Source organism: Cervus canadensis, chromosome 1, assembly GCF_019320065.1.
Source record: "Cervus canadensis isolate Bull #8, Minnesota chromosome 1, ASM1932006v1, whole genome shotgun sequence".
NCBI lineage: Eukaryota > Metazoa > Chordata > Mammalia > Artiodactyla > Cervidae > Cervus > Cervus canadensis.
Genome location: NC_057386.1, coordinates 100,384,072 through 100,397,798, shown reverse-complemented (window position 1 = coordinate 100,397,798; position 13,727 = coordinate 100,384,072). Strand labels below are relative to the sequence as shown.

At 40.8% G+C, this 13,727-nt stretch overlaps 1 protein-coding gene across 7 annotated transcripts in view; it reads left to right on the top strand.

The window, feature by feature from the left end:
* GUCY1A1 (guanylate cyclase 1 soluble subunit alpha 1) overlaps positions 1–13,727 on the top strand; it is a 63,960-nt gene that overhangs the window by 12,236 nt on the left and 37,997 nt on the right. The window lies entirely within an intron of this gene.

Here is a 13,727-nt window from a genome sequence, read left to right as displayed (position 1 = left end):
TGCACGGTGCCCTTGGGAGAGAATGAGACTGGGAAGGACACAGGGCATCTGAGTGCTGGCATGAAAGCAGCTCTGACCTTGCACGTCCTGTGAGTGACTCTTGAGACATCCCGCAGGGTGTGCAGAACTTTGCACACTTTGACAACTACTGCTTTGGTAACCAAGCCTTGAACAAAGAAACATCAAGGGGCTAGAAAGATATAAACCTAATTTCAGGCAATAATAGTCACCATTCATTAAGTACATACTATATTCCAAGCACTGGTAAAACCGAATTACCCTTCTTGAACCCCCTGGGAATTGTTCTACCCTCATCATTTAATTAAGATGCGGAAGCAAAGTCAAGAGCAGAAAAGTAATTTGCCTAAATATCATACATCAAATTAGTGGTGGAACCAGTCTTTTTAGCCAAGCATCTTCTAAAAAACTATGTTTACCACCTTAACTACTTACATATAAGTGTTTCTGATGGTTTGCATATGATCAATAGTGTTTTTAAAATAGTCAGATTAGACTCTGTAGCATAATGAGCTTTAGAATTAGGTTTTGATGGTCTATGAACTTCCAAATAAAACACATAAGACAAGAAAAATTAATACGTTTAGTACAAATGATAGAAATTCAGTTTAATGAAAATAAAAGTATCATTAAATACTCCACCAGTCTAAAGTTATGACTGCAATGTTTAGGAAATTGTTTTCATATTAACTCTTGAAGAATATTTTGTTGCATTTGCAACTTAAGGTAAAGAGAGTTTTTTTCTTCTTTCAGCCCATATATTTTTGTTGCACTATCTGCTAGTCTCTATTCCTTTGGTGAAAAGTAGGTACAGATCATATCATTTCCTCTCTGTTTCTTTTTTTTAACCTCTGGATATTTTTTAAAAAGTTTTCTTTTTATCTTTTTGAATTTCAGAGGTCTGATAACATTATGCCTAGGTGTAGTTTTCTTTGTGTTTATCATGTGTGGTTTTTAATGAACTTCTTGGATCTGTGCTTGATTCTGTCATCAAATATGGAATGTTTCCAGCCATTATTTGTTCAAATATTTTTCTACTTCCATTTCCTCTCTTTTTTTTCCTGGATTCTAAATGCATATATGTTAGGCCTTTAGATGTTGTCCTACAGATTTCAAATCTATTTGATCAGTCTTTGTTCTCTTTGTGGCTTTGTTGGAGCTATTTCTGTTAACTTGACTTCACGTTCACTGATCCTTTCCTCTGATGTTAAATGGAATTCTTTATTTCTGTTGCTGTGATTTTTAGCATTTCCGATTGTTTCTTTTTCTTTGCATTCTGTTTCTTAATGGAAACCCCTTCTTATGGCTGCTATTCAACTATACCACCGGATTCTATTATATATTTCTCATGGTTGTTTTAAAGTTCTGTTTGATAATAGCATCTGGGCCATTTCTTGTTCTCTTTCTGTTGACTGTTTTCTCTGGATTGTGGGTCACTTTTTTCTTCCTCTCCTCGTGTCGTGTATCGGGCGTGTGTCATATACCACATATGCATCTTAGCTGAGGGGTTCTTAGTGTTTCGGTCTCTCCTGCAGCTGCTAAAAGTCTGATAAAAAGCCTCTGACCTGTGGGAGATTTTGCATCTTCTACCACTTCTGGGAAGAAAATAGCGCAGGTCTCATCTCTCCTGGGGCTTCTTGTCTGTTTACTTTGGGATTTAGTTCATTTAGGTTTCTTGTAGTCCTCCACTGAGTTTTTTTCTCTTAAACTTGGCTAAGGTACAACATATATTAATACAAACAACCTCAAATACAAAAAACAGACAATAATTAGATAAGATTTGACAGCTGTACACACGCATGAAACCACCACCACAATCCAGATAAAAATCACTTCTGTCATTTCTTCTGTGTCCTTTTCCAATCAGCACCCTGTCCTCCATTTGCAGGAAATCATTGATCGGCTGTCTGAGGTATAGGTTTGCTTGCAGTGCTTAGATTTTATACAAAGTAATATTTCAGTGTGGACTCATGTGTTCAGTCCCATTCACTCACATAATGGTTTTGAGATTTATCTTTGTTGCGTGTGTCTGCTGGATAATAGTCCTTTGCACTGTATGGCTTATTCAGCATCTTTTTCATTCATTCATATGATTGAAGACATCTCAGTTGTTTCCAGTTTTTGACTATTACAAGTAAAGCAGCTTCATGAATATCTGTGTTCAAGCCTTTGTTTGTATATATATTTACCTTCCTCATGACAATTACCTAGAAATGGAATAACTGGGTAGTATGATAGGTTATGTCAGTATTTTCAGAAACAACCAAACTGCTTTCCAAAGTGATTGTTCATTTTTTCATTCCCACCAGCAGTTTATGAAAAATTCCAGTTATTTCCTGTCATCATAAAGTCTTGACATTGTCACTTTTAAATTTTAGACATTCTAATGGGTTTTTGTCTCGTGACTAATAGTATTGACATAAAGAGATGTTTATTGGTTAGTATTAGGTTTAGGTGAGATCATAGGGTGGGAGTGTTATCAAGTACAAGCTCATACAGCTTGCTGCATGACAGGCCAATAAATCCAGTGATAAGTTGTTGGAAGGAGTACTGGCTTTATTCAGAAAGCGACCAGATCAAGAAGATGGTGGATTCGTGTTCCAAAGAACCATCTTCCCTGGGTTTGGATTCTAGTTTCTTTTGTAAAGCAAAGAAGGGGACGTGAGGCAGTAAAGTATAGAAGGTGATATTTTGTTGTCGTTGTTCAGTTGCTCAGTCATGTCCTGCTCTTTGCTTCCTCATGGACTGCAGCATGCCAGGTTTCCCTATCCTTTACCATCTCCTGGAGTTTGCTGCAACGTGTCCATTGAGTCCATGATGCCATCCAACCATCTTCATCCTCTGTCATCCCCTTTTCTTCCTGCCTTCAATCTTTCCAAGCATCAAGGTCTATTCTAATAGAATAGAATAAGTCTGTGGCCAAAGTATTAGAGCTTCAGCTTCAGCATCAGTCCTTCCAATGAATATTCAGGATTGGTTTCCTTTCGGATTGTTTGGTTGGTCTCCTTGCTGTCCAAGGGACTCTTGTCAAGAGTCTTCTCCAACACCACAGTTCAAAAGTATCAATTCTTTGGTGTTCAGCCTTCTTTATGGTCCAACTCTCACATCCGTACATGATTACTAGAAAAACCATAGCTTTGACTATATGGACCTTTGTTGGCAAAGTAATGTCTCTGCTTTTTAATACACTGTCTAAATTTGTCATAACTTTTCTTCCAAGAAGCAAGTGTCTTTTAAATTCATGGCTGCAGTCACCATTCGCAGTGATTTTGGAACCCAAGAAAATAAAGTCTGTCACTGTTTCCATTGTTTCCCCATTTATTTGCCATGAAGTGATGGGACCAGATGCCATGATCTTAGTTTTTTGAGTGTTGAGTTTTAAGCCAGCTTTTTTACTCTCCTCTTTCACCTTCATCAAGAGGCTCTTAATAAATTATTGCAAGTATTTTGTGGTTCCAGCCAGACCCTGGAGAAGATGGGTTAACTTTTTCTTTCTTGCAGCCATTCACAAGTGGGCCTCTTCAGAATGTTTCCTGTGAGCTGAACAAAGGTATTTTAACTTAATGCTCAGGCATGGGAAGCATTGTTCCCAGAGACAGTCTATTTTGTACACTTCTAGCTATTGGAATAGATATTCCAGCTATTGTACACTTCCATCCCTTTAGTGATTCATTTGTAGCAAAAGCAATAGAAAAGAAAGGGTAAAGAAAAAGAAGCAATTCCAATATGGAGTCAGATGTGTTCTTCCCTGTTACAGTAACTTGTGATGGGGTTGGTGCCCCTTTAACAAGAGACACCTGAGAATTATCATTCTCTCTGTCTCTCTCTCCCCCTCATGTGAAGGCACTGTGAGAAGGTAGGCATCTGCAAGCCAAAAAGACAGCTTTCACCAAAACTCATTCATGGTCACGCCATGACGTTGGTCTCCCACCTGTAGAACCTGAGAAAATGCATTAATATTGCTCATGCCGCCTGGTTACCCAGTTTATGGAGCTGTGTTATGGCAGCCTGTCTGACCACCGTACCCTGACTGTCTTCAGACTCCCAACAAACACCCCTTTTTGAACAGTGCCCTCTTCTTTTTCCTTCTCAGCACACTTTCCTTATTTCTGCTTCTCCATCTGAATCATAACACCTTTAAGTATGAATATTCCCAGAATCTTCAATTTGGCTATTTTCTATTTCTTTTGTTGCCCTTTAACATTGAACAGTTTGAGTTAAAGTCCTGATTTGAATGACTTCCTCTATGTGGAGAACCACAGATTCATATCTCTAATCTGTTTTATGCTATTTAATTAAAGACTTGAATTTTTAGATGTATCTCTATCCATATGTCCCACTTAACAGTTCACGGTCCATGTGTACAAAACACAGTGGACCATCCTTCTCTCAACGTGGCTTCTGCTGCCAGTTTCTATTCATGGCACATCATCCTCCCAGGCAGAACTTGAGTCATCCTGCTCCTCGGACCTAGTCAGTTGTCACTGATGCCAACTTTAATTTTGGACTATCTCTGGCACCATCCTTTCCTGCGCTCCCCACAACTTCCCGTTTCCCCTCCGTTCACCCACACTGTCCTTCTTTGACGGCATGCCCTTCTGCTCATGACTTCACATCCAATCTCTTGTCATTTTCAAATGACCTTAGTGAACTTCATGCATTTCTATGTGCAATGAGATTTTTTTCCCTTCCCCAAAAGGTAAACATTAAATAATAAAATGGAAAAGGAAGATAATTGACAAATATAATAAAAATGAATAGGACAGCTCATACAAAACAATAAAATAGGAAAGGAAAATATATAGGAAAACATTTTCAAAATAATTTCTCCTCCAGTTGTTACATATTTGTGTTTGTGTTGCGTGTACAGAAGGACCTAGGGAAAATAAAGGGAAAAGATGGAGTGACCCATATAATAAGGACTTAATACATCTATATCCCTTCCATGTTTATACCAGATGACTCCAAGCTGATAGTCTTGTCTTTTAATTTCAGCATAAAATAATTTACTAGAGGCCTACAGCTGGATAAATTGTGACCTGCACTGGCTTCTTAGATTAAGGCTGGAAACATACTTAACTTTCAATTAAGTGGCAGAGACAGGGTAATGAATAAGTCAGGCTATTTAGAAAATATGTTTGGAGAATTAAAGAAAGACTAAAGATAGCTTCTTGAGAAAGTGCAAAAGGTGATGAGAAAATCATGAAAAAGAGCCTGGGGAAATGTTTTAGAAGCTGTAGATGCCAAAACAATTTTGTAGTGTGCATTCATATTGGTGTGGTATGAAGATGAAGTGTAGCATGTACAGTAACTTTCAGGTGTGAAACTTGAGCTCAGAGTACCAAGTGTGAAGTTCTTGAAGCCATTGCAGCTGTGGTGGGGTGCCCACAGAAGGCGGGGGCTTCCCAGCCTTTCAGTTGAGGAGGCGGTCAGAGTGCATGGGAGTGAACCCTGGACTCCAGGTCAAATGGCCTCCCTTTCTGAGTAACCTCTGACCCTCAGCAGCTCTGGGTTTGGCCCAAGTCACAAGAATCTGGATTTCTGTTCTGCCATCTGTGAGTGGGAAGGATTGCAGTAAATAATCTCTACTGTCTCTTCAGGCTCTGAACTCGTGTTATGTAAATGCTGTGTCTTTGTGTTGACTTTTGTGTAAACTATACTGAAATGAAGGAGAAGCATTGTTTGGGTTCACTGTGAACAGGAAAGTTTCTTGAAACTTTCCCTATTTCCAGGCAGTTAGAGATGAGAAGGCCTTAAAACAATGTTGTTGTGGTTTTGGATTTAATGGGAAAGGACTCACTCTCTCAACATGTCCTTTGCGGTATCCAGATGTATACCTGCAAACCCATGGTCAGAAGCCAAGTGTCATTTCTGGTAATGATTTCTTTTGAACCAATGTGGCTCAGACAGTAAAGAATCTGCCTGTGATGCAGGAGACCCGGTTTCGATCCCTGGGTTGGGAAGATCTCCTGGAGGAGGGCATGGCAAGCCACTCTAGTATTCTTGCCTGGAGAATCCCGTGGACGGATGAGTCTGGTGGGCTATAGTCCATGGGGTCTCAAAGAGTCGGACACAGCTGAGCAACTAACACTTTCAATCATAAAGTAAAAATTCAGAAAGAATTGAATTTCTGTTGGGATTTGCCGCATTTCTTTGGCTGGCCTGGTTTCAGCATAAGCTTCGAGCACTGTGTGTCAGTGTCAATGACAAAAGACTGTTTTCTGTCTCAAGAATCATCAATCAGAGCTGAACAGAACACTTGAGAAGACCCCTTCCTGCCTGGTGGCCTCTAAATGGTCAGTGGCCTGTGCCCCGTGGACCTACCAGAGAGACACTCCTCCGGTGTTGCCAGGATGGACCCCTGGGTGAATGGTAGGGGAGGGGAGGGAGTCTTACTCAAAATCTAACACTCTTCTGTGTCAGCATTACTCCAATCCACCTCTATTTTTTCACCTTTTTTAGTCTTTTCCTTAGGATTTTAAAGGAAAATTTCTCAGAAAAATATACTTTCCTGTAATTTATTCCTCTGCTTTACCATAAAGACCCCTTGAGCATGTCAGAGACACCCACAGACTTTCTAGTTGTCTTCTGACTCTACTTGCTTCCCCAAACCATAGAGATAAAAGTAAAATTTTGCACAACGGGGTCTTATGAGAGTTCATGGGGTCCTGAGAGGGCATCTCACACCTGCATTTCTGGGATGTCCTGGCTACATTCCTTCGGTCCACAGGCCCAATGGCAGGTAAATTTAATCTTTGTTTTCCCAGACTGTATGTACTGGTGGAGGAATTTGAGGAATAATCCCTGTGATATAGAAAAGGTCCCCTGTTTATCAAAGGCACCCTAGCACATTGGATTTATAATCAGATGGGCCTGGGTTCACTTCCTGTTTCTGCCACTCACTAGCAATGATCAAGGACAAATAATCTATGTTTTAGATTCTTTTTATGTAAAAGATATAAATACACACTCCCCATAGGATGGTAGTGTTGATTCAAGGAGAGAATGTATATGATGTTTTATAAGGTCAGCAAACCGATTCTATAAAGGATCAGACAGTAAATAGTTTAGGCTTTGGTGGCCTTGGGGGTCTCTCACAATTACTTGGTTCTGCCACTGTTGATCCAAAGCTGCAGTCGTAGGCCACGTGTAAATGAATGAATTTGTAAACATGAAAATTCCTGTTTTCCCTGTATTATCAGTACTTCACTTCCAACACCAGATGTGTGTATTTCCTCTCCCCAGAAATTGTGACACCCGCTGGGTGTCCTACAGTTTAGTTCAGTTCTGAGACCATATCCCTGAGTTAGTGTCAGATCCCGTAGGTTGAGGGCACAGTCCCACAAGACTGCCCTGGCTTCAACTCCTAATCTCACATTCATGCCTCTGGTGCTTCTGACCAACTAACTGTGAATGAAAGGTTCACACATCTCCCCTCCTTGCGTTCCATAATATGCTAGACGAGCTCACAGAATTCAGGAAAATAGCTTGCTTACTGTATACCCATTTATTATAAAAGGATACATTCAAGAACAGTCAGATGGAAGAGACACACAGGGAAGGTGTGGGGAAGGACCTGGAACTTCATGGGCTCTGGGCGCCCCACCCTCCTAGCACCTCCACATGTTCCCCAGCCCAGGAGCTTGCCACCACAGTTGGGGTTTTCTATGGAGGCTTCATTGTGTAGGCATGATGGTTAAATCATTGGTCATCATTTGCAGAGACGTGGATGGACTTAGAGACACAGAGTGAAATAAGTCAGAGTAAAGTGAATATGATGTAATATCACTTATACATGGAATCTAGAACAATGGTGCAAATGAACGTGTTTGCAAAGCTGAAAGAGAGACACATGTGGATACCAAGGGGGTAGGGGTGGGTGGGAGAGATTGAGATTGAGATATACAGACTACTACAGATAGAATAGATAACAAATGGGAACCTACTGTGTAGCATGGGGAACTCTACCCAGTGCTCTGTGGCGACCTAAATGGGAAGCAAATCCAAAAAAGGCAGATGTATGTATACATATGGCTGATTCACTTTGTTGTACGGCGGAAACTAACACATTGTAAAGCAACTATACCCAAATAAAAATTAATTGAAAAAATAAAAGTGCAAAAAAAAAAAAGAAAAATCATTGGCTATCAGTGATTAACTCAAACTTCAGCCTCTCCTTCCCCTACCCACTAGAGATATGGATGGGATGTAAAGTTCCAACCCTCTAATCCCAGGTTGCTTGCTGTGTCCTAGGCGACCCAGGGGCCCCCGGCCACCAGCTACCTCATTAGCATTAAAAAAAAGACCATCGCTCTGGAGATTCCGAGGGTTTAGGGAGCTGTGTGCCAGGAAGCAGAAAAGAGCAAGAGTGGGCAGAGACCAGATATGTATTTCTTATTATGGCACAACATGGCCGTGTTCCAGTGAAGCTGTATTTATGGACATGGAAATTTGAATTTCATGTTGTGCTCGTTTATCGTGAAATATTCTTTCGGTTTTCCTTCACTTCATCATATGAAGACCATTCTTAGCACAAGGGCTGGACAAAAAACAGGCAGCAGGCTGGATTTGACCCACAGGCCATGGTCTGCCAGCCCCCTGAGTTTCTGGGTCTTCCTCGGGGCTGGTTTACTTTCCTCTGACCCTCCCACTGTTCCAGGACCAGCATCTCCTCCACCACCCACGCCTCCATCACGATGCATTTCTTCTTGGTCTCCTTGTTTTGCTCTTTGTTTGTTTCCATGTGGCCAGGCCTATATGTCTTGATTAATTTGTTCTTGGTTAGGCTGGAGAAGGTTCCATCTCCAGCAGAGCTTACAAGTCTTATGTGTTTATGACTCTGTTAGTTTGTGGTCCTTTTTTCTCAAGGATCTTGGTAAAAGTTCCAAGGGCTTTACTAGAAGAATTAAGACTCACTATTGTGTCTTCTTCCAGAATCTTCCTTCCAAATGTGATAGGTTAGAGTTCAGATAATTTGACTTTCTTCCACTGTAGAGTGAATCCATGCTCATGAGGTCACCCTTCTTTCTCATCAAGGAGAAGTCACTTGGATGCCTCTTCATTGTTCAAAATATTCTCCACAGATGTGACAGTCAATACCAGAATTGACTTTACTCTTGTCACAAACCTATTTTAGTCAGATGTTGGGTGGCTTATCTTGATTTCACAAGTATCTTAAACATTGTCCTAAGTGTCTCACCTCTCCTTCCTCATCACCTAAACCTTTCTACAAAATAAACTAACTTTGAGAGGTAAATAGATAAAAAGGTTACCATTGAATCAATTTTGAGAAGAATCGGTAACTTATAAAAGCAAAAGTTGGAGATAAGATTCTTTGTGTAATAAATACTAACCACTTGTCAATCTAGCATTCTAGGAAAAGAAAATCAGATACCATGGGATTCCTGTTTTAGCTTGGTTTTAATTTAAAAATGTTCCACATTGGAAATAATTTGGATTTATTGAAAATAGTATGCACTGTAATGATATAAGATTTGCTTGATTGATATAACAAGTTTGGTTTAATGAGTGGAAAAAGAGATTTAAAAACTAGCATAGTTCTTCAATGTTTATTCTAATATTTTATTAAAGAAATTTGGCATGCAACTTATTAGTTAATAGAATTACATAAGATGAAACCAAAATAGAATCTTAGTGCTCTGGGTTATGCTGTATACTCCATTATTTTGTAATTCAATAAACGGAACCTAACTATTGACATAGATACAACTTTCTTGGTATGCTGTAATGTTCTTCAAGTGGAGAATGTTTTCTGTATTTGTGGTACACTAAGGCCTGGCGTGCTTAGCATGGGGTCACAAAGAGTCGGACACGACTGAGCGACTGAACTGAACTGAAGCACCTGCTATAAATGAGTTTACTTGGCTTTGAAAAGTGATGATTAAAAGTGTCATAGGTTTAACATATTACCTGTCTTTCTGAGAAGATAGAATACATTTGTCAATCATTTATTTAGTTGCTTCTGTGAGCCTGATTGTTCTGTGGAATGCTTTTGCATAACTTTTCCCTAATCATTCATATACCCCTGCTTCCTCATCATTTTATGGGCAAGGTAACAGCAGCTCAGTGAAGTTAAGAAAATGATTCAATATTCATTGTATTCCTGAGAAGTAATTGGGATGGTTGACTTCACAGCACATGTAGGAAATAGTTCTTATTAGGATACCTATTTCCATATGGAGAGAGTTGGGGTGAATTAGCTTAGGAATTTTACTAAAATCACAGAGTTGATAAAGGGTAGAGTCAAGAGTTAAACACACAACCTTTGGTGCCGGAACCTAACTCAGCCTTTGGTTCTGGAACCTGACTTGGGTCCTCACACCTGATCTGTTTTGAAAGTTTCATCAGTGTTTACTACCTGAATAGTAATGAAATCCATAGTCTTAGAGAATGTGACTCTATTTTTTTCCCTAAGTAATTAAGTAGGATTTCACCTTACTTGTAAATTTCAATCAAACACTGTTGAAATACAGGCATTTCTCATATAACATGATACAAGTGTTCCTAAAAATCTCTGTATGCTGCAGAATTATGCACTAAAAATAAATGGACTTATGGGAAGAAAATGTGTTGAAGTGAAACCAATCAACACTTAACAGCACTAGCTAGAGCTATAACGGTCCTAACAAACATACAAGCTTAGTTAAAAAGACAAGCTGAATTCTGATGAATACTGCACTACAGTAATTACAGGACTGGTTTAAGGGGAAGAGGTAGCTTGATGGGAAGGGACTGTAGGAAAGTGAAGAGCCTGATGAGTTATTGAGAAAGGGAACTAAAAAAGGAAACTGTAACAAGACAGGGTGTGTATTCAAGCTGAGCTGAGGGGACTTGCAGGGGCGAATGGGGGTCTAGGTGACCCCTATTTTACACTGACGTTATCCCTCATTAGTGGGTATGAGCTAAACCACATCACAGAAATACACAGTATTTATCTGCAAATAGTTGAAAACAAAATGGCTTTTTATAGGGTAAAAAGGAATCACTTGTCTCTCGTAACTCTGCATAAGAATCACCATATTTTCCGTAAATATATTCATAAAAAGATGAAGTCATTGTAAGGAACTATTTGAGCAGTATAAGTATGATGTGGATTCTAGGAAGAGCTGGAAAGTATTCCACATATTTCTGGAACAAAATATTGAAACATTTATCTGATTTCCTTGTGACCTGCCATTAAGAGGGAATGGTATTTAATTTGAAGAGCTACTAACTGTATGCCCTCAGATTTCAGTGATAATCCTGGTAGAGAGGTTTAAAAGCACAGGTATTTAGAATTTATAGTCCCCAAAGTTTTACTCTTTAATTAGTCATAAAGCATCGTGTAAGTTTTCTATACAAATTGAGAATCAAAAAGTGATAATTCTTAGAGTTAAAATCTCCCAGCTCTAGAGTATCAACGTTGCTCTTATTTCAAAGTTGTCACTGAATTGCCTGCTGAATCTAAGAAAGGTATGGATCATGCCCACCTTATTTTTAAGAAAGAATTAATGTAATGTGTTAAGCATTTGTGTCCGGTGCTGTAGCTTTAGCAAGGCAGTTATTTTTAGGAAAAGGAGAGTTCCTTGTGTTTTGGGTCCCCAGGGCTGAGGTTGCCATGAACTTTAGAGGTAACTTCCTTATTCTGTGGAGGGTGACCAGCATGGGCTCTTAGTAACAAAAATTTAAACTAAGCATCTTCCGCTTGTGCAGAGAGCTGGAACTGCCTTGCACTGTGGAGGTCAGTAGCCAGCCTAGAATCTGAACTGCTGTCGGCTTGCCCATGTCTGTGCTTTGGAATAAGGAGGAGCTGCTTCCCTAAAGAAGGCTTCAGAGGAGAATTGGAGCAGCCCAGTCCCCATGAATGGTCATGTAATATTTCAAACCCCACATCTGGACTTGGTTATGGCTGAATAACCTGGTCTTGGGAAATGAGCTGTGGACAACTTTAAAGGGTACTCTTCTGGATCCTGGTCTCCCCTGGGCTATGGTTTATTGATAAGGTGAGTCGGGAGCCTGTGGGCTCCCTTGCCTTCAGCCCCACGTCCCACCAGGAGACAAAGCCTGTGGGTTGTCTCTCGGAGATGCTTCGAAATTGATTTGCTTTTTATCCACGGGGCCACTCTCTGATCCAGCCCAGATCAGCCACCTGTCCAACTCTGACCTGTCCCTCATGCCCTCATCCTGCATTTCAGATAATCTCTTGAAAATACAATGGTATTCTCACTTCTTAGTCCCCCAGCCCTTAGAAGAGAGTGGTGGCTTAGGTGGCATGGTTTACATGCCCCCCATCAGTACGTCCTGACCTCCGCTGGCTCATCTGCATCACCCTCCCCAGGTTTTCCCTGGCTGCACGCTCCGGCTGGGCTGGGTCCATTCATTTCCTGGGACGTGCCCTGGTCTGTCCTGGCCTCCAAGCATGCTGTTTTCTCTGGGGCTCTCTTGGCTCACAGTCACCATTCAGCTTGGGTGTCTCTTCCTCCCGGTACTGGATTGGGATCCCTGGTGTCACTCCGGGAGTCGGGGGTGTGCCCCCTTTGATAGCACACGTCATACTTGGAGCTGCGTGTCAGAAGTAGTTTTCCTAAAGGAATCCTCTTATACCACTGCTGGGAATTTCAACTGGTACAGCCACTATGGACAGCCACTATGAGCAGTGTGGAGATGCTTCCTTTAAAAACTAAAAATAGAAGTTCCATATGATCTAGCAACCCCACTTCTGGGCATATATCTGGGGAAAACCATAATTCAAAAAGAGCAGGCACCCCAGTGTTCGCAGCAGCACTGTTTACAATAGCCAGGACATGGAAACTACCGAAATGTCCATCAACCAAAGAATGGATAAAGGAAATATGGTGTTTTTGTACAATGGCATATTACTTGGCCATAAAAAGGAATGAGATCATTTCATTTTCAGCAACAAGGATGGACCTAGATATTATGATACTAAGTGAAGTAAGTCAGAGAAAGACAAATACCGTATGATATCACTTATACGTGGAACCTAAAATATGACACAAATGAACTTATTTGCAAAGCAGAAACAGACTCACAGACATAGAGAACAGACTTATTGCTGCCAAAGGGGAAGAAAGATGGGGAGGGGCTAAATTAGGAGTAAAAAATTAAAAATAGTCTAGTCTTCCTGCTAGATTGTAAGCTCCGCCTGACTATGATGACTTTCGCCCATGGCTCTGCCCTTGCACCTGGAAGAATGTCCCATATATAGTAGGCCACTCATAAATGCTTGTTGAGTAGACTGGGACGTGAACAAATGAAGGGATGAAGCAGGAAGCAGGATGCAAGCTAATGCATCAGAGAATCTGTGGGAATGGAGCTTACAAAAAGCAAAATGCCAGGGGTAGGTCAGGTGTGTTTGGAACTTTAACTTTCAGGAGCTCATGGCTGAATTTAGCAAGGAGGTTTGGGTGACACAGTGAAAGCAAAGCCAGAGCCTGGTAGGTGGAAGAATAAATCTTGTGTAAACGGGGTGAGTGCTGCACGGGGCTGTGACTGGAAAAAAAGCAGAGCTGGCATTAGAGCTGGGAGCAGGGGCATCATGAAGGAACCTGGCTCTCCCTTGCCCTTTCCCTCCACTCAGGGAGGCACAGTTTTTCTACTACTTTGTCCAGCTTCCCTGGTCTGTCACAGGGCACTGTTCTGTAAATATTGCTTCCTGCCAAGTGAAAAGAAACACATTTTGAAGGCCT